The sequence below is a fragment of the Struthio camelus genome, chromosome 1 (assembly GCF_040807025.1).
Source record: "Struthio camelus isolate bStrCam1 chromosome 1, bStrCam1.hap1, whole genome shotgun sequence".
NCBI classification, from domain to species: domain Eukaryota; kingdom Metazoa; phylum Chordata; class Aves; order Struthioniformes; family Struthionidae; genus Struthio; species Struthio camelus.
Genome location: NC_090942.1, coordinates 108,692,847 through 108,714,913, shown reverse-complemented (window position 1 = coordinate 108,714,913; position 22,067 = coordinate 108,692,847). Strand labels below are relative to the sequence as shown.

Below are 22,067 nucleotides of genomic sequence, written 5' to 3'. Positions count from 1 at the left end.
AGGCAAGTTAAGTATTTTAAGTGAAGACTAGTAACAAAGTGCAATCGCTACAAGCTAACAAACACAGTACACTTAATTTGGATCACACATTCCAAGAAGGATGAAGTTTTTGGACTAATCTGAAATATAAATTCCAAAGGCCTCTTTGCACTCACAGATACAGGTACATGTATATATGTAAAATGTATATGTGTAAATACACAAGCACGTGCACATACACAAATATCCTAATTTACAGATGACTCACTTCATATTCGGAACTTTGGACCACAAATGGAACAATGCTGAAAAACTAGGGAGGGTAAAAAAAGCAGTATTCATTCAGATTTCCAACAGCCATTTCTGAGAACTTACGTCAAGTGGTGTATATCTTCTCTACAAACACAGGTGAGTGAAGAAAAAGAACAGTCATTCTCCAGTTAAATGTGAACGATGGTATTAATTACAATTACCCTTTCAAAAAATAGGATCATATTATCTAAGTAGCCGATAGCACGCCAAGAACAGTGACTAAAACAATATCTACACTGATTTGGAAAGTCTTCTTCTGAAGTTTACAGCTACTTGTGAGTCCATCTGAAGTAGTAAACTGTAAGTTTATGAATGATTCACAAACCAAGTCCACACAAATTGACTAGAAATAAATGATCCAATAATCTGATACCCTTTAAAAATGTATTAGCAGTGACGTAAAATCTGGAAACAATTGGGTCAGTTCTATCAAGTCAAAGAAAGTTGCATCCAGCTACAGGAAAAGAGGCACTTGAAAAGCAGTGGAAGTGCCAGTTCCCTAGAAATCTGTTTTGTATATGTTTGAGGGGCACTTACAACACCACAAAGCACTTTCTAGCTCTTAATTAGTTGGAAAATAAAAGATTGGAAATTTCAGCTTTACCTCAGTGTTTAAATCAAGTTTACCTAATAGATTTCACATACTTTGACAAGGCATTTTATATAACCGGTCCCTATTCCTTACTGGTGTTTCTAACCGCTCCTGTAGACCTGTTAAAATCTCCCAAAACTTGTCTCCCTCTTTTGCTGGCTGTTCTGATCTCACATATTCAGTGTGCTGCCAGCATGCAGGCAACGTGTGCTCAGTGTCAATTCTGATTAGGAGCTCCCACCTCCTGCCCCTGCTGCTGGCCACCTCCTCCTGCCTTTATTCTGCACTGTGCTGTGTTAACACACTCATTTACAGGGTTGTGGGCCCAGGCTAAGGAACAGAATGGGATAAAAAATTAAGGTGAGGAGTAGAGGGGGTTATTTTTAATCTAAATCAGTTCCCTGATCTAATTAGAGGAAGTTCACAGGCAATTTTCAGGGACTTGGCAATGGAAGATATGGTCAGGGAAAGAAACTACTTACACTGTCTTTGCAGCGTCACATAATTATATTCTCTCTTTAACCAGCTGACAGCCAGGCAATAAAGTGGGATAGGAGATACAGACGGACAGTTTACTCCATCCCAAGTTATTGCCAGTTTGGTTAAATTTCTCTAAATAGCCCCATTTTATTTGTTCACCTCTAATCACCTGCAGCCATCATAAGCTAAGTTATCAGAGCGACAGATGACTTAATACGAAATTACAATATTCTTAAGCATTCATTTAGGTAATATGGCTACCAAACACCCAGTCCACGCTTTATTGAGTAAAATGAAGACCAAAGAGAAATAAAAATTGAAAATCATTAATACTATCCATTAATTCATCCTAAATGCAAGAGGTATAAATATCTGCTTATACCTGATCAATTTACTATTACTCTAAATCTCTGATCTCAGAAACATCTCTCCTCCATACAATACTTAATGGAAAAAAAGTACTCACCCACACACTCCAAAAGGTCCATCCTCCTGAGCTCAACATATTTGGCCTCCTTTCTGTTACATGCTGGCACTAGTATTTTGGTAGTGCACAAAGCCAGGCTGATCGTTCTGTAGATTAGCTTTAATTAACTTTCAAAGCTGCAGCAATGAGACCTGACATGAGGTAATCAAATGAGTTGTGTGAATAGGCTGAGGAGCTGCAAGAAGGAGTTTCTTGAGCAAAGCATTAGTATTCTCAGAGCGGATGGAACTGGAAGCCGCTGAGTAAAACTGGATACCTGAACTTTCCCTGTGACTTAAAATGACTGACTTCAATAAATCTCTGTTTTAAAAATTCCAGATTTTTCAGGTCATTCCTAAAATTGGGATTTTAGGCCATCTCTCAACTTGTGAATGTATATAGGTAATAATCATCTGTATACAGGTAATAACCTTTTATTTCCCAATCTATTTTTAGTGATATGTCCACAGATAGAATGGAATGCAATTTACTTGTATTAATCTACTTTCAGTTAATCTGTACCATTATCAAGTATAACATTCTCATTCAGTCTAAAGCCCCACAAAATCTTTGTTCAATGGCATCTTTGTAACTGCTAAGTCATCGGAAATGTACTTTGTCACCACATCTAGTCCCGCATGTGTTAACGCAATATAAAAGGAAGCTGAAGAAACCACTCCTGCTTTGTTTATGACTTAGCACTGTGCAGTTCACAAAGTCGCTATTTTAACTTTGCTGTAAATGCTTCTCCATTCCCTCTTTTATGTCCTGTTTTCTGGCAATATTAGTACCACAAATGGCATAATCTTAATAGTAATTCCTCAACACAATCTTACCTATGCATCTACCACAGCGCAGGCCTAGATGCTTACATGTAAATGTTTTAAGTTCTGGCCAATCAAAATTTAGTGCATTTAAAAGCAGTGTCCAAAGGGTCACTACCAAAATTGGAAATTTTAACATGGGTATTCCAAAGAAATAACAAAATCATTCTGTTTTGAAAGTCACGTGTCTTCCTTCCATAGCACCTTAAGGAATATCTCCTACAAGTTTGAAAATGAATTAGTAGCTAAATTTTGTATTACTCACCGACCTGCTGCATGTTTGCTTTCTATCCCAATAATTAGAGAAAAGAAATGTCTGTAATGAAGTTTGGCGCAGCAGGAGTTTGGCCTTCAGCAAGACTGAGTTATTCTATTTGAGTAATAGTCCTTGAAAATAGACTATTGTGTACAACTGAGGGCCAAATCCTCAGATGGCATGAGCTGGCATAACTCCATTGATTCAGTAATATGGATCATAAACTCTCTGAGCAAAAAATCTATCATTTTATACTTGGAATGTGCCATTCACTTGCCAGGAAAATTAAATCTCTTACAGACTATTACCATAATAATATCATTTTTTGAAATGTAAAAATCATTTTTCCTTTGGAGTAAATAACACTTTCTAGCAAATTCAGGGTTGAGATTTTCCTATGACATTTTTCCACCCCACAATAATGTTCTCTGGTAATAACATAAGATAAATAATAACATAAATCTCTTTTCACTAACGTGTAGATGTTAAGCCATGTTTTCTGAGGTTAACTACTTGCTAGTGTAGGTTTCTCTTTATGATAGAAGATAGTCATGAAAAATTATGCATTAGGTCAAAAAGAGGAGGTAGATTAGGAGAATCAACAATGGGAACTTTATTAACAGTACACAGTACAGTAGGGTTAGATATTTACCTTCACAATATTTAAAGAAAAAAAAGAAAGAAAAAAAGAAAAAAAAGGATGAATGCAGAAGAGTCAGCACTGTAAGAACACAATCCAGAAGTCCTAGTTCGTAACAAAGAAAACCAAGATAATTAACTAATTTAAAACTAAGCAAGCTGCAAATTGGTCCTACAATAGCCAATGGGTCGACTGGCTTAAAAAAAGGGCAGGGAGGTACTGTTTCATTTTTGTGACCGGGTGCTTTCTTATTTTACCAGTTGCAGAGAGAGAACCAGGAGAATTTCAAAGTGAACAGGCAGGGTTAAAAACTACCATTTGCTCTCTAAGCATATTCCGTTCTGACTTCCCACTTTTATTAACCAGCCTGTCACCAGAGAGTGTTCCTTATTAAATTGTCCAAGCAGCGAATTAAACTGTTTCACCGTTTCCTTTTATATAAAATTAATATATCGAGTCTGGCATTGCATTTGCTACACTTTGCACTTTAAATGCAAATATTATTGGTTATTTTCATTACAGAATTGTTGTACGAAGTTCACGTTGTTAATTTGATTTTCCTGCCTCTAACTTTGCTCATTTTAAGCAAACATGCAACACCCTCTTCATAAACCCAGATCACAGAATCACAGAATCACAGAATCACAAAATGGTTGAGGTTGGAAGGGACCTCTGGAGATCATCTAGTCCAACCTCCCTGCTCAAGCAGCGCCCTCTAGAGCATATTTCCCAGGATCGCGTCCAGGCGGGTTTTGAATATCTCCAGGGAAGGAGACTCCACCACCTCTCTGGGCAACCTGTTCGAGGGCTCAGTCACCCTCACAGGAAAGGAGTTTTTTCCTCAGGTTCAGATGGAACTGCCTGTGTTTCAGTTTGCGCTTGTTGCCTCTTGTCCTGTCACTGGGCACCACGGAGAAGAGTCTGGCCCCATCCTCTCGACACCCTCCCTTCAGATACTTGTACACGCTGATGAGATCGCCTCTCAGTCTTCTCTTCTCCAGGCTGAGCAGGCCCAGCTCTCTCAGCCCTTCTTCCTAGGAGAGGTGCTCCAGTCCCCTCATCATCTTCATAGCCCTCCGCTGGACTCTCTCCAGTGGTGCCATGTCTCTCTTGTACTGGGGAGCCCAGAACTGGACACAGTACTCCAGGTGAGGCCTCGCCAGGGCTGAGGAGAGGGGCAGGATCCCCTCCCTCGACCTGCTGGCAACACTCTGCCTCATGCACCCCAGGATACCTTTGGCCTTCTTGGCCGCAAGGCCACATCGCTGCCTCATGCTTAACTCGTCGTCCACCAGCACTCCCAGGTCCTTCTCGGCAGGGCTGCTTTCCAGCAGGTCAACCCCCAGCCTGTGCTGGGGCATGGCATTATTCCTCCCCAGGTGCAGGACCCTGCCCTTGCCTTTGTGGAACTTCAGGAGGTTCCTCCCCGCCCAGCTCTCCAGCCTGTCCAGGTCCCTCTGAATGGCAGCACAGCCTTCTGCTGTGTCAGCCGCTCCCCCCAGTTTCGTATCGTCAGCAGACTTGCTGAGGGTGCACTCTGTCCCTTCCTCCAGGTCATTGATGAATACGTTGAACAGGACTGGACCCAGGACTGACCCCTGGGGGACACCACTAGCTGCAGGCCTCCAACTAGACTGCTGTGGACAGTGTGGCCACTGACCACAACCCTCTGCGCTCTGCCATCCAGCCAGTTCTCAATCCACCGCACCGTCCACTCATCTAGCCCACACTTCCTGAGTTTCCCTACTGGGATGTGATGGGAGACAGCGTCAAAAGCCTTGCTGAAGTCCACGTCGACAACAGCCACTGCTCTCCCCTCATCTACCCAGCCAGTCATCCCGTCCTAGAAGGCTCTCAGGTTGGTCCAGCATGATTTCCCTTTGGTGAACCCGTGCTGACTACTCCTGATCACCTTCTTGTCCTCCACATGCTTAGTGAGGACCTCCAGGAGGAGCTGTTCCATCACCTTTCCAGGGACGGAGGTGAGGCTGACAGGCCTGGAGTTTCCTGGCTCCTCCTTCTTGCCCTTTGTGAAGACTGGGGTGACACTGGCTTTCTTCCAGTCCTCAGGCACCTCTCCTGATCTCCAGGACCTTTCCAAGATGATGGAGAGTGGGCTAGCGATAACATCCGCCAGCTCCCTCAGCACTCGGGGGTGCATCCCATCGGGGCCCATGGATTTGTGGAGGTCAGGTTTGCACAAATGATCTCTAACCCTAACCCGATCCTCCTCAACCAAGGGAGAGTCTTCCTTTCTCCAGCCTTCCTCTCTTGTCCCCAGGGTCTGGAAGTCCTGAGGACTGGCCTTAGCAGTGAAGACTGAAGCAAAGAAAGCATTCAGTAGCTCTGCCTTCTCTGTATCCTTCGTCACCAGGGCACCCGCCCCGTTCAGCAGCGGGCCCACCTTTTCCCTAGTCTTCCTTTTGCTATTGATGTATTTGAAGAAGGCCTTCTTGTTGTCCTTGACATCCCTTGCCAGATTTAATTCCAGATGGGCCTTAGCCTTCCTTGTCACATCCCTGCATGCTCTGACAACTTCCCTATATGCCTCCCAAGTGGCCTGTCCCTTTTTCCACGTTCTGTACGCTTCCTTCTTCTGCTGGAGTTTTGCCAGGAGTTCCTTGCTCAACCATGCAGGTCTCCTGCCCGCTTTGCTGGACTTCTTCCTCAGAGGGATGCACCCATCTTGAGCCTGGAGGAAGTAACACTTGAATATTAGCCAGCTTTCTTGGACCCCTCTTCCTTCTAGGGCCCTACCCCATGAGATTCCTCCAAGTAGGTCCCTGAAGAGGCCCAAGTTAGCTCTCCTGAAGTCCAGCGTTGCAATCCTACTCATTGCCCTGCTTCCTCCTTGTAGGATCCTGAACTCCACCACTCGGCCCCCAACCTTCACATCTCCAACTAGACCTTCTCTGTTTGTTAGTACAAGGTCTAGCAGCGCACCTCTCCTTGTTGGTGTCTCCACCACCTGAGTCAAGAAATTATCATCAATCCTCTGCAGGAACCTCTTTGACTGTTTATGGTTAGTTGTGCTGATGGCATCTTATGGCATCTGAACAACCTTAACTTTCCCTTAGCTAGTACTCTACAACTTCTATACAATAAAAAGTCTATATCATAAAAAGTATAGTAATATATACATAAGTTATTTTTTTCTCTTGGTTTGTTTTAAAGATGTTGTAACTCTCTTCCAACCTTCCTATCCCCCATCATACAACTCCAGAGTAAGATTAACCATGCTCTAACATCTCAAACTTCATTTTCAGATCTTAGCAAGTTTAGGTTAATTTAAGATTCATTTTTCTAAATGTTCAGGCTTAGGAGTGTTTAGTTTGGGGTTGGTTACAATATTCCTGAAAACATTTTGCTCTTATATGACTGACATAGTCATATAATTGTAAACAAAGCTAGAAATTTCTCTTTTAATAAAGAGACAGGACTATTCAACAAAAAACACAAAGAGAGTATTACCACACATCACTTCTCACGACTTGAAGATGTACAATATCAGAAAAATATACTAAAAAAATGGCCACATGCACAGCTATTGGACTGTTTAACTCTACTCTGTGAAAGCACATACTGTAAGTAGATCTTTATGAAATTTTCAAAGCAGAAAATTCTCTATCTGATCCTGAAAAAAAGCAGGAATAATAATCAAGACCTTCAGAATATCTCATTATATTAGTTATGAAGAACAATAGGGAAAAATCAAAACATTCGTTACATCAGAAATATATAGTATTTTATTAAGTTTAATTGTACAGACTATGTAAAAACTTTTTCAGATCATTTGCACAAAAAGTGGTCTTATTAAACTGGTAGATCTCTGAAAGAATAACTTGTTAAATTATTTTTAAAACCTATTTAATAATTGTATAAATTACCAAAAATTCACAGTCTGTTTTACCTTATTATTTTCAGAAGGATACAGTACATTCTTCTAATCCCTGTAAAGAAGCAGTAGAATCTCAATTTAAAACTGGGATCTCTGTGCCCATTTCATATTTTGTCATGCTTGACTTTTCCTTTTTAAAATGCTGTACAGAACCTCGACTAAATAATAGTTCCTAAGCTGAGGAATTTGAAGTGCTTTGCTAAAACAGGCAAGTAAAACATCATTCCCATGCCACAGAAGGGAAGCCACTTTCAGAGAAAGATTTCAAGTCAACAGCCTAAGGTCGCAAGTCAAGTCACCTTTTTTACCAATATAACCATAACCCCCATTATTGTTGTTTTAATGAGTAGACACATTTAGCATGCCTCAGGGACAAAATATGTCTTAAAATACTAGTGGCATTACTTGTCATACACCTGAAAAATCACTGTAGGTCTTGAAAGCAGTCGATAAATTGTACTTCCAGGAGAGTTATATGTATGGTTAGCATATGGATACGATACCATGGGTTTCCTACAGGCTTGAAGAGGAAGACAGACATTTGCACTGGTACAGGAGTCTTTGCAGCGGAACAGCTAGCCCACTGTTGGACAGTCTGCCTCCTGAAGCAATTCTGCTCAAATGTTCCTCAGTTCTGAGTGTGTTCTCTGTCGCAGACTTACAGAAGGGCAGGAGATTCACAGCCCTCGTGAAAATATAGCAACATTTTATTCTGCTGCTTTTGTCATTCAGACCTCCCAACAATATATATTTCTTAGGTACCATGTTTACATGTTCTAAGCACATCTGTTGATTCTGCATTTTATAAAAATGGACTTGAAACAAAGATGGCAACTTTGAGCCACTACGTCTGTCCCAGTGAAAAAAACAACATATATCCTACTCTTCTCTGTGAAGGTTTAGTCTGTATGAAGGTAGCAGCCAAGAAACCAGTCATTTTTCATGCACTGCAACAGCTCTTCTCGACACTGTTATTTACATACTATTGATTTGTTATGTTTGGCCATCTGTTTGTGGGTGAAATACTGTAGGCATATTTCATTTTCTTTTGACTTCGCTTAAAAAGCTTACCAAAATCTTTTCTTTTTTTCTGTCATAAATACCCTATGTTCTTTTCATCCTGATGGAAAAATGCTAGACAATGATAACCCAAAATATTAACACTACCCTCAGTGAAGCATCTTCTACACGTTTCTTTAAGATGTGCAGTACTGAATGGATATTTCTAAGTACTTCTTCTAGTCCAGAGACTTTATTTTTTGTCTTAAGTATGATTTAACACGTTTAACTATATTTTAAATATTGGAAATACTGTAAACAATGCCAATGATTTTTAATCAGTAAATATCTTTTAAAAAGTAGATCAAGATTGTTCAAAAAATAGATAAGGACTATAAGAAATCTTCATTGCACTTCAAATCCAGCTGGAAGTAGACCTGCTAAACTATTACCCTGGAAGCAATATCTTTTAGAAATCCTTTTACAATTGATGCTTTGAACACAGTAGCTGATCTGAAATACTCTGTGATTTAAATCCAAGTAGTACACAAAGGAATCTTCAAACAACTGAAGCCTATTTAACTTCTCAAAACATCTGAATTTGAATGTAAGAAAAGTAAGCATTTCTAAAGCCCCACTTTTAAATGTGTATTTAACCTTAATCTCTTTCCCTAACTCTTTCTTGAGGCATACCACCTGTACATCCATCTCAATTATATGTTCACATATATACATATTTTTAAATGTATAATGTATGCAGCTTGCTAAGAACAGTTACTTAGGAGAATTTTCCTCAATTCTAAGACTACCATACAGTTATGAATGCCTATTTAACAGCTTGGACAGGAGTATGTTGCACACATGCTCTAGCTGCTTTTTCAGCTGGTAAGCAGGAATATTTATCACCTGTGGCTTTTTTTTTCTCTGTTTCCAGTACAGTAAGCTTGCAAAAACACAAACTAAAATAAGCAAAACCCTTTCCCCATCATGTCCAAACCCAGGCATTTCAAAATTCATAATGACAGAGAAGTGGAAAGATAGCCACCCCCTGACACATAATTTATGGTTATACCATCCGTGTATCAACACAGCCTGTCTTTGGCCTACTGTTAAGAGTACTCATTTGAAAACGAGTCCTGGAGTGGTGAAGAAGGCCCTTTCTCATCAAATGCTGCTGAACTTGAACAGAGTAGGGAGCCACTGCCAGCTGCAAGACTGCAGGGGCAAAGCACAAAGATCCCACATGCAGCACCTTCCCCACCTCAAATGAGCTGCAACAGAGCAGCAGATCGGCACATGACAGATAAAAGTACTGATTCAGATTACTTCTCTCTGTACTGAGACAGGGAGAAATTTCATCTCTGCAATAATCCATGACCATGCCAAGTCTAAGGTGGTACAACTCCATTACCTACCCTCCTTGAGCTGAATAACAAAGCAACAAGGCAGTTTAAGCTTACTTTTAGTTACTGGCTTTCTGCCAGATGCTGTTTCTCTTCCCATGAGCATAAAGCCATGATGACTGTGTGAGATGCCCACACTACACCACGTCAGGAGAGGGCCTAGTGAAGTTGACAACTCTGAATCAGAAACATCATTTTATAGCTTATGGCATTCAGAGGCCGTGACCGGACACCACAACTGGATGCAAAAACTAACATTTCTGCAGTTTATCTTCTTATTTTCACCTCTTTGCTTGAAGCTACTACCCGTAGTAGAGCTGGTGGAACTCTATTAACTGTGCCTCAGCCTTTCCTATTCAAAGCGTAGTGTCTTAGCTGAGCCATGAGAAAAGCTGCAAAAATGCAGGCAAATGTTCACTTCTGTCAGCTCTACTACATGGAGGGTGACTTCCAGCAAAGGGTGAGGAAGAAAGATTGGAAATGGCATTGTCTTACAGACTGCAGCAAGATTCACTAGAACCTATCTATCAGAGATCTCAGTGTCTCTGCAAGGTTACATCTACCCTCAGGATCTGCCATCTTTTTTCCAAAGCACTTGCATCTAAAAAAGAGGAATAAATTTATAAAAACCACAACATTTTGTCTAACAGTAATACTTGCTCTGTAGTCTGCATTTTTTACTGTTTTCCTCTTAAGTAGGAATAAATGCAGTAGTTCATCCACTGTTAGGCTTCAAAGACTGTAACACTTAAACTCCTTTAAAAAGGTTTGTTAATATTGGTAACTGTGATGACATACTGATGATGTATCTTTTTCTTTATATTACACTGCTGTATATTTAAGTAATACTTTCCAATGCTGGCCTCAGGAAAAATTGTTGTGCACCCTGTAAGGTTATTTCTATGGAACAACGTTTTAAATAAAATCAATAAATAATGTGACCTGAAGGTACAGTGAGCTGCTTGCACTGCCTATGAATTGCTTGTACAAGTCTCCCCTAGGCTTATAAACTTGCTGTTGCTTGTCTAGTAGGCTTCAACGCAAATTTGAATGATTCAGCTAGACACACTGGGACAAGTGAACCTAAAAGAAAACAGTAAAAATCAGTCCTCTGACATGATAGGAATTCTGAACTTTTTCAAGTACAGGAGCCATCAAAATAGCCAAAATGAAGGTGACATTCAGAACTAGAGCACAGTGTTTTTCTATATGTGATTTAAAAACGTTTCAGATTCCTTCCCTGCTGACAGCTTCTATTTTTAATTCAACTATTTACTTCATTGTCATGAGATATAAAGTATGTTCACCTTCCTTCTGCATGCCAAAATATTAATCTATTTCATGGCGTGCTGGGAGATATGGGTCAGCATAAGCATGCTGAATGGGGCAAAAGTTCTTAGGAAGACAGCAAGGAAGACTTGCAATTCACTTTCAGTTTAGATAGGAGGGAAAATATTGTTATATTCTGGTAACTCCAATGATCCACACAACTATATGTTATTTTTTGCCATGTAAAATTGTACACAGATTACAACTCTTGTCTAAAATAGCTATGCCAGTACAACTGCTAACATGAATTTAGTTAAGCTGTGTATCTGGCATGGATACCCCATATCAATACATGTTATATCTTTTCCTCCAACAGTGTAGCAGTGTAAATTTGTGATCGTATACATGCATAACAAAAAGGAAGGAGAGACGTGTGGGTGTATCACTTCAACTGCATCAATTAATTACACTTAAAATGGTAATGTTTATGGGACATTTGTAGGCGAGGGCTACTAGGGCTACAAAAGAATTTCTGGATAGTATATCTGTCTCTTTAGGGTGATGCTTCTATACTGATAATGGCTCCAAAGTACATGGCATTATAAAATGTAAAAATAAATGATATAAAAATTACATTAACAAGATAAACTTATTTTGTTTTCTGAAACGGCAGAAGTAATATTACTATAACACTTTTTTTCCCTTCGTATCAGTATTACCTAAATGCTAAATATATCTTTCATAGTATAGCTTAGGTGTTACATCCCCATAAGGACTAACTATTTCAATGTAACGTATACAAAAACCAAATACATTTGCTTGTAAAAATCACAGAGACCCAGGGCAGCATGACTTTCATTTCTTGTTCTCTTTCTGTTTCCTATTGCTGCATGTGCTAGCAACCAAAGTGCATTTGAAATCAATGGGGAAAAAACCCTCTCTCTGGCTTCAGTGGCCATGGGGCGGGAATTTACATGATCTAGCTTCTCCTAAGTGCCATGCTTACCCCTAGACATGAATGCTAAATATAGTACACGCTTATTCATGTCTGTTGTACAGCTATGAGAAAGTAGTAAAAGGAAGGAGAGGAATGAAAGGTTATTAACTAAGTTCAGGACCTTTAATTAATATAGTGATGTCTCAGCATCATCACTGAGCTGATCAATATCAGAATCAATACTCTCATTTGCAACTTTTTGGCTACTTAAGGGGAATAAGGCATCACATCTTAAAAAAATAAAATCGCTACATAAATTATGCTTAACCCTCAATGAAAATAATAAACGCTTATCTGTCCAACTTTTCTAATGTTTACCTAAAGGAAACTAGATTCTCTCAGTCAGAGCAATTCAACATCAGCCCAGAAAAAAAATCTATCTTCTAGTCTGCTGAATAAGGGAAAGGAGGAGGAAGTTTCCTTCTTCAAGAGCTGTAATTTCCTAATCAGAACAATTATTTCCTCCAATTCTAGTCCAAAATCTCTCAAAAATTCCTAACTCATATATACAAGGAAAAAGAAATTCAAGATTTTTTTTAATGTTACAGTTTAGCAAATTCCTCTATTATCTACAGATTGATTAGTAAAACACGGAAACTATAGCTGAACTTTAATCCCAGTATGACAATGAACCAATAGGTATTTCAGAATAATGCCATTTTTCTCTTCAAAATTCAGGATTAAGTTTTCTTTAAAAATTACCATCCTCCCATCATCTAATGTTCTGATCTGGAAAACTGTTTCTTTTCCAGAAAGACAAGAGAACAAAACAGCGACAAAGTCTACTAAAATGATCTTGCATTTTGATTTTTTTTTCATCCTTTTCAAAATAATTTTAGACCAACAGAGGTACAATCAGGCAGAGAATCTGTATTCTTTTTTGCCTCTACTTTATTTCTCGATGCTGGTGGGAAATGCTTCTAAGCAGAATGTGAGCCAGATTTTCAAAGCTAAATATGATAACGATATATAAAAAAAAAAGGCAATCAAATCAGCACAAACTAAAGACAGGAGCACGTAATCAAATAAATACAAGCCTGTTTGTAAAACAGCAGAAAAAAGTACTGCAACAGCCTTGATCATTTATGTACTATAATATTAACTGTTATCATGATGTACGCTTAGAAAAATAACAGTTAGAACTTGATCTTCCTTCTCTGGATATCCAGGTTCCTATCACTTGAAGCAAAACCATCTTCTTCAGCTATTTCAGCACAGGGTATACTTTGTACAATTCTGATTCAATTGCAGGGACAGTGGCACTGTTGTACACTGGTCAATTTACTACAATACTCCATTGCTATCTTCCTTGACCCATAGATATCCAGATTCTTAAAAAAAAAAGAAATTACACATTTGAAAGAAGAAAGCAGATCCTTGAAAGGTCAAGAGTGAATTGCACAGAGCACAGATCATAAAGCAACACAACAGCACACTTGCTCTTTCTACTATACTCAAAACTATCCATTCATTTTCTTCTTATAAAGAAAATATTGCATATGTACCTGAGCACTTTTTTATGGCATGCAATAATATTTGTCATGTAAGTGTGACAGAACAAGAGAATATACACTACACACGCAGGTACCTCCCACATTATTTGTAGCTGGAGCAGCACTGGATTTTCTATGCTATTTATGCCTATATAGATATTTATTAAAAATGTGTAACTTCTGTTAAACTTCTGACAAGTCCCTAGTTAGTTTTTAATCCTATTTATACATGTGCACAAACACACATATATATTTAAGGCACAGTAATCTAGAATAGATTGATGAAACTTGTACTAACAAACAGAGAAGGTCTAGTTGGAGATGTGAAGGTTGGGGGCAGCCTCGGCTGCAGCGACCATGAGATGGTGGAGTTCAGGATCCTACAAGGAGGAAGCAGGGCAATGAGTAGGATTGCAACGCTGGACTTCAGGAGAGCTAACTTGGGCCTCTTCAGGGACCTACTTGGAGGAATCTCATGGGGTAGGGCCCTAGAAGGAAGAGGGGTCCAAGAAAGCTGGCTAATATTCAAGTGTTACTTCCTCCAGGCTCAAGATGGGTGCATCCCTCTGAGGAAGAAGTCCAGCAAAGCGGGCAGGAGACCTGCATGGTTGAGCAAGGAACTCCTGGCAAAACTCCAGCAGAAGAAGGAAGCGTACAGAACGTGGAAAAAGGGACAGGCCACTTGGGAGGCATATAGGGAAGTTGTCAGAGCATGCAGGGATGTGACAAGGAAGGCTAAGGCCCATCTGGAATTAAATCTGGCAAGGGATGTCAAGGACAACAAGAAGGCCTTCTTCAAATACATCAATAGCAAAAGGAAGACTAGGGAAAAGGTGGGCCCGCTGCTGAACGGGGCGGGTGCCCTGGTGACGAAGGATACAGAGAAGGCAGAGCTACTGAATGCTTTCTTTGCTTCAGTCTTCACTGCTAAGGCCAGTCCTCAGGACTTCCAGACCCTGGGGACAAGAGAGGAAGGCTGGAGAAAGGAAGACTCTCCCTTGGTTGAGGAGGATCGGGTTAGGGTTAGAGATCATTTGTGCAAACCTGACCTCCACAAATCCATGGGCCCCGATGGGATGCACCCCCGAGTGCTGAGGGAGCTGGCGGATGTTATCGCTAGCCCACTCTCCATCATCTTGGAAAGGTCCTGGAGATCAGGAGAGGTGCCTGAGGACTGGAAGAAAGCCAGTGTCACCCCAGTCTTCACAAAGGGCAAGAAGGAGGAGCCAGGAAACTCCAGGCCTGTCAGCCTCACCTCCGTCCCTGGAAAGGTGATGGAACAGCTCCTCCTGGAGGTCCTCACTAAGCATGTGGAGGACTAGAAGGTGATCAGGAGTAGTCAGCATGGGTTCACCAAAGGGAAATCATGCTGGACCAACCTGAGAGCCTTCTAGGACGGGATGACTGGCTGGGTAGATGAGGGGAGAGCAGTGGCTGTTGTCGACGTGGACTTCAGCAAGGCTTTTGACGCTGTCTCCCATCACATCCCAGTAGGGAAACTCAGGAAGTGTGGGCTAGATGAGTGGACAGTGAGGTGGATTGAGAACTGGCTGGATGGCCGAGCTCAGAGGGTTGTGGTGAATGGCGCAGAGTCGAGTTGGAGGCCTGCAGCTAGTGGTGTCCCCCAGGGGTCAGTCCTGGGTCCAGTCCTGTTCAACGTATTCATCAATGACCTGGAGGAAGGGACAGAGTGCACCCTCAGCAAGTTTGCTGATGATACTAAACTGGGAGGAGAGGCTAACACACCAGAAGGCTGTGCTGCCATTCAGAGGGACCTGGACAGGCTGGAGAGCTGGGCGGAGAGGAACCTCCTGAAGTTCCACAAAGGCAAGGGCAGGGTCCTGCACCTGGGGAGGAATAATGCCATGCCCCAGCACAGGCTGGGGGTTGACCTGCTGGAAAGCAGCCCTGCCGAGAAGGACCTGGGAGTGCTGGTGGACGACGAGTTAAGCATGAGGCAGCGATGTGGCCTTGCGGCCAAGAAGGCCAAAGGTATCCCGGGGTGCATGAGGCAGAGTGTTGCCAGCAGGTCGAGGGAGGGGATCCTGCCCCTCTCCTCAGCCCTGGCGAGGCCTCACCTGGAGTACTGTGTCCAGTTCTGGGCTCCCCAGTACAAGAGAGACATGGCACCACTGGAGAGAGTCCAGCGGAGGGCTATGAAGATGATGAGGGGACTGGAGCACCTCTCCTAGGAAGAAGGGCTGAGAGAGCTGGGCCTGCTCAGCCTGGAGAAGAGAAGACTGAGAGGTGATCTCATCAGCATTCAAAACCCGCCTGGATGCAATCCTGGGAAATATGCTCTAGGTGACCCCGATTGAGCAGGGAGGTTGGACTAGATGATCTCCAGAGGTCCCTTCCAACCTCAACCATTTTGTGATTCTGTGAAACGTTCTTTGGTTAATAGCTTTTCCTTAAAATAAGAAATTTGCGAAATTATGCCAAATTTGAATATTTTCAGCTGAAAACAATTATAGAGAAGGGTAAAAACTCTTGCTTCAGTTTTGTTGAAACAAAACATTCCAATTTTGTAGCAAGAACTGAGGCAAATCCAACCTTATTGAAAGTAGTGACACCTTCTCTAACTTGCATCTCCTTCCTGCTCTGTTTTCTGTCCCTTGCTCTGTATTAGGCCAGTTAGTAAGATAATCATGTGTTCGAATCTTGCTCCTCTTTAGTCTTCTTCATAATTATAACGAGTGATCTTCTGCTTCTTCAAAGGGTGCCCTAAATATTTGAGATAGCAAATCTTCTCTTGAACAAATCCTCTTTGTATAAAATATAAATATACTGGAGCAAAAATTGGAAAGAAAAGGTGTACCATCCTCCAGAAGAGTGCTCCAACCATGTAGTTAGATGGTGGAAGAATGGAAATCAGCCCCAGCACCCAGCTGAGTTTTGTGAAAGTCTCTTATCTCCCTTCACAAAACTGTTCTTACACTTTTTTTTAAAATGTCTTGGAAAAAATGCATACATTTCTTCAAAATCCTGAAAAACGCTGGCTTTTGACTGACCCAAATCAATTCCTCTTCAGGAACTGGCTTTTGAACTGAAAAAAAGATCAATTATTATACCCCTAATGTGAAACTATGTTAGCCCCAGGGGAAAAAGTATAAAATTGCATGACTTAACAGTTAAAAGCTTTAACAGTAGTAAGAAGGAGGTAAAAGAAAACTTTAAGCAGGAGGAGGTCAAAGGGAGGTGAGAGGAATGTGAAGGGGCATGAGAGCTTCTCCTAGAACATACAGAGATAGTGAACACATAATAAAAACAAATACTAATACTGACTAGAACAAAGTGAGAAAACTGGAAGTTTCTGTTCTCCCCCATTTACAGTTTCAGAATGCTTACTGATAAGCAGAAGTGAACACCAGTTCAAAACTGGTTATTTGAGTTGCTTTTTCACATAGAATGTTATTGCTGAAAGTTATTAAAAAAGGAGATTTTTGCCACATTCAGAAATACTGTATATTGAACAACAACAAATAATGACAACAAATCACAAGCCTTACAAAATCAGACTAGAGCTTAAAGCATTAGGTCTCATATTTTGCTTCTTCTCAAATCTTGCAACTTGTTCACTTCCATTTCTACTGCCAAGAAGAAATGCAATAGTAGAAAGGATCACAACAACCAGGTTTAGGAGCTACAGGCTAACACCAATCTTTGTTAAATTTGATAATAATTGAAGTTAGAAGATGATGGGAGAGAAGTACTGAGTATAATAAAGTTTCTAGTTCCTCTCTGAAGCATCTTGAGGTGGTTATATACACAGACAAGATATTAAACTAGCTAGATCAAGACATGATCTACTATGACTCTGCTTGTATGGAAGAAGCAGTAAGTTTACTTTTAAGAGATGAATCATTCAACCACCTGCTTATCTCACTCCATATTCAGGACTGGCTCTGCTAGTGCACAGCTAAATACACAATCTATATACAGTGATAAATGTAGCTTTGGAATAGACACACAACAGCATTTCTCAGCAGCTCTTCTAATAGCCTATAAACAACAGGTATTATAAAGGGTGAAAACAGTAAAGCAGTGTCCATGAGAAATATTGCTGAATATTAATCATGAGGAATGGAATAGGGAAATACTGGGCATGCTCTTCCAGCTCCACTCACTTTAAATGCCGAACTGTTACACTAATCAGTGCAATATGTGTGTGTGTAACGTGTGTGTGTGTGTGTGTGAGAGAGAGAGAGTGTGTGTTGGAAACAGCATCACTGGTATGTTCTGAAAGGCTTAACTTAGTACACTGGAATGTATCTTTCCCGTTCATTTGTTTTCCTGGGCTTTTCAGGAAAGAATGCCAAGTTTCATCCTATTGAGAATTTGGGGCCTAGCTTCTTGCTAATTAGAGAAGAAAATCAGTGGTCTTCCTTTTATAACTGCCAGATCTTCTTCTGTCATCTCCTGAGTGACAACAAAGATGTCATTACTCCCTGAAGACAGGAAACATCCTTGGTATTATAATCAGTCCTCTCTGCTTCTAGCTATCATTGAGTGAGAATGAAACAAATGATGTATATTTTTAGGTGTCATCATTTGGTATCTAGATGAATACATCATGGAAATAAATGGGTTATCAAAATATATGAAAGTTTTTGTTTCAGACTTTATTGCTGTAGCCTAACGAAGTACATCAGGCACCATCCGTTCACCATTTCAAGATATTCTTTGCATTCCTATCAACCAGAAAGTTTCTCCTGAAAGGAAAGCTCCCTGATGAACAATTTGTCAGACTGATAGAAACAATGTTTTTCTTCACTGCATAGTCCCTTCAGTTCAAGCTCTCCTTTTACATTTCAAGAATTCTTTCTGCCATTCTTCTAACAATGTTACCTTTAACTTCGCTTACATAACACTATCCTTCCGCATTTGTTTGCTTAGTGCTATCACATAAGCCTTGATACAATAAAGACTATAACCATATGCTTTTAAACGTAACAATACAGATAGTCTATTTGTAATGTGCTCAAACTCTTTGCAGACCTGGAGTCAAGAGCTCAGAACACACTGAGGGTTAAAGAAGCAGAAGGAAGATACTGCACCAACAACTGCAGTCAGCATACTCCGAGGTCTTGTCTGCATTAGAAAGTTGTCTTGCTTTAACTAAGTTCGTACAGCTAACATAGCATAACCTGCATTGCTCATTAATCTCACAGACCAGAAGTCTGTTTTATTCAGTATGTCTGTTGTAACTGATCACCACTGTGCTGAACATGAGCTTCTGCACAGCAAAACCCTCCTAGTGTGGATGCAATCACCATCAGTGTAAGTCCTCTTAGTACAGAAAAAGTTATTTCTGTGTAAGATGAGGAATGAATTGTCCTGGTACCTTTATACAGAGGTTTCTGCGTATTCCCACAAGGGGGTCATAGCCAGTATAATGAGTATCAATTCATAAACAATAGACTCTCCTATTCTGGTACCTCTTGACAAGTCCTACAAAGACTCTGTGAACCAGCAATATGGAACAACCAAAGCTGCACTCTTTTGCTTATGAAAATCTACAACTTGCAGATGCTTTTTAATTCAAGTGCCTCAGTAAGATTGTCCAGTCATCACCAAATCAGAATGACAGTTGTACTTGTCTTGAAAAATAACATTGGGATTTAATTTATATTTTATTGTTGCCACCTGCCAATTCCCCCAAAATAGGTTTTACTCTGGCCTTATTGAAAATCTTTAAAGCAACTTACTATGTTATGCATAATACTATTTAGAACACATCTGTCCTACATTTGATTGAAAAAACTAGCAAGTTACTTGAAGTTTTGCTCATTCAAAACTAATCTTCCAACTCAAAGCATGTCAGTACAGCACACCCCCTGATAGTTTTGCTTGCATGCTACTTGGCAAAATGAGCATAATTCTTTTCGACACCAAACAAAGGAAATATTTTCAATATCATGTCCTCCAGTGTCTGGTAAAACAAAAGCCATCCTATCAGTTTCTGTGGAATATTACAAAACATTCATCTGTGCCATAAATAAATGTTATCTATGTTGGATCGGACATATTTCTGATAGCTTAGAATCAGCCTGGAGAACTAATGCTATTTATTTTTTATCTTCCTGACAGAACATCTTATTTGATTTTCCTGCAGAGCATACAGTATTCAAATCTTGCCTTTGCAATAAAAACAAACTCCACTTACTCACCTTACCTTTTCATTGCAGTATCACATAGACATTCTTACACAGAAAATTAAATATTTTCATCTTCACTTAGTCTGAGAAAGCGCTCCCTAATGAATTAGAATGTGTATACTATTTTCACCCCAAATAAATATGGTAGCATTTTATTCAGTATTCCAATATTCTGTGTTTAACATGACAGCAGACAGCCTTATGTTGATCACTTTCATGAGGCATTTTGGCTACACTGAACAGCAGTAGAGTATTTATCTACGTTTCAACTGCTTTGTTAGTTTCACAAAATGTAGTGAAATCAAGTAACTTCTTAATCAATGTTACTGTTTCCCTGGTCAGTCGCATTGTATGAGTATCAGCACATTTAGAGGCTTCTGCAGAGGGGAAAGCAGGTGGTAACTGCTGCAGAGAAAGGGAAGATGAAAAACTGGAGGCTGCTACCAAGATCTGCTCTCTTTTGCAGAGTGCTTCTGCTGCCTGATTACTACAGAGACTAGTCATCAGCCAAAGAAGGCGCTGTTATTAGCATCTGTGGGCAGGCAGAACCAGAAGGGAGAAAAGCATCTCGAGCTAAAACGAAGATTTCTCTTCTAAAGGGAGGAAGGATGAAAGGGCTGGTGGTGGTAGCAACAAAACCAACAGAAAAGAGGAGGAAAAGCTGAAGGAAAAAAGTGAATTTAACAGAAGTGGTGCACATGGAGAGCCAAATGGCAAATTCTGACACTCCTTCAGGCTTAATGGGATGGGGGAATGTCATGGTCTGTCTATTAGCATTTCCTGATACAGTACATGCTCTGTGCCACATGAAGAGGCCTCACAGACATGCAGTTTCTCATCAACATCATATCCTGATTTGTCCATGTTCCCAAAAGAAATATTTTCTATATATGCCAATGATCACTTAATATTTATGAGTTATTTTGCAAAAAAATTACAAGGGTTCAACATTCAGACTCAGTAAAACTATATTTCTAACAATTAAAGACTGCATTTGCTAACAATTGGCATACCTGCTAGTACTGTAAGCTGTCTGGTATTTGGACCATTTTAATTATTGCTATTATACAATGCATATACATTGCATTATGGAAAAGGGTCTAAGAAACTCAGTCATATCCTGATCCATGGCTCGATCTCCTGGATAATATCATATACCAGCTAAAACAATAAAAACTATTTCACTTTTTCTTTTAGTAAATAAAAAATGCCAGCCCCAATTGCTTGCTAAATCTTACGATCTTCTAATTCACCTCTATGTTCCTGTGTTGCATATACCATGGTAGGCACGTCATGTACATGTGAAATACAAACATTAAGTGAATAATAAATAAATATATATTCCAGTAAAAGCTGCCTGTAAAAGTATGGGTGTTATTTTACGTCAAAGCCCAAACGTTCATAGATTTTCATACAGTAATACAAAATGGGGGAGGGAGGGAGGTATCTGCATTTTTTCCTGTATCTACAACTTTCATGTGAAATCACATGCATGTTTTGAGGATGACTTTTTTTGCATGTTTGTACTTTTACAAACAACTTGTGAGAACTTCTACAACTACAGAAAATTACAGGATTTGGGTGGCTACCAAAAGCTGTATCACTGCCTATAGCATAAGACTTTCATGTAGGGAAAACAGAATACAAATCTAACCATGCTTCAATGTTTTGTGGTACCACCAAGAGTAAACAATAAGCTGTTATGGAAACCTTTCCCTTTTGTACTGTGGGATTTCTGTTGATTTAAACTTAGAATATCAATAGTGCTTTTTAGGTTGTGCAGTTTTTAACATGTTATGTAATATCTGCCAGAATACTCATCCTAGAGATTTTTATGCTCTTAATTCTTTTAATTCAGCAGTGGCCAGGAGCATCCATCAGACTGGCAATTCATACAGGTTCTGTACAAAGATATGGGAAAAAATACAGATCTTTTAAACCCCTTTTCAAAGCATCGCAAAGAGCTGATAAAAAATGAAAGTGTAAATAAATGTCTCTAGTGAATACAAAGAGAATGCTAAAAGGATATAGCTGCATGCTTGCTGCCTTTTTTGGCTAAGAATACCTCAGAATAAGTTGAGTGATAATGTTCATTCATACTTATCTTAAATGGCACAACAAAGTCCTAGTAAGAAAGATGTCTAGCATGACAGAAAATATTATCTAGGAATAGCATTTTTGCACTAGCTGAATTAAAACAGGAATATCATACCTTTTATTTATGAGGTTTCAGGAATACTTATGTTTTTAATTTGTATTTTCATTCATGCCATCTAGATTTAAGTGCATATCAAAGTCTAC

General features: G+C 39.9%; 1 long non-coding RNA gene across 1 annotated transcript in view; it reads right to left on the bottom strand.

Annotated features, from left to right (window-relative positions):
• Positions 1–22,067, bottom strand: part of LOC104144066 (uncharacterized) — a 269,311-nt gene that overhangs the window by 229,063 nt on the left and 18,181 nt on the right. The gene's annotated exons all lie outside the window — the stretch shown is intronic.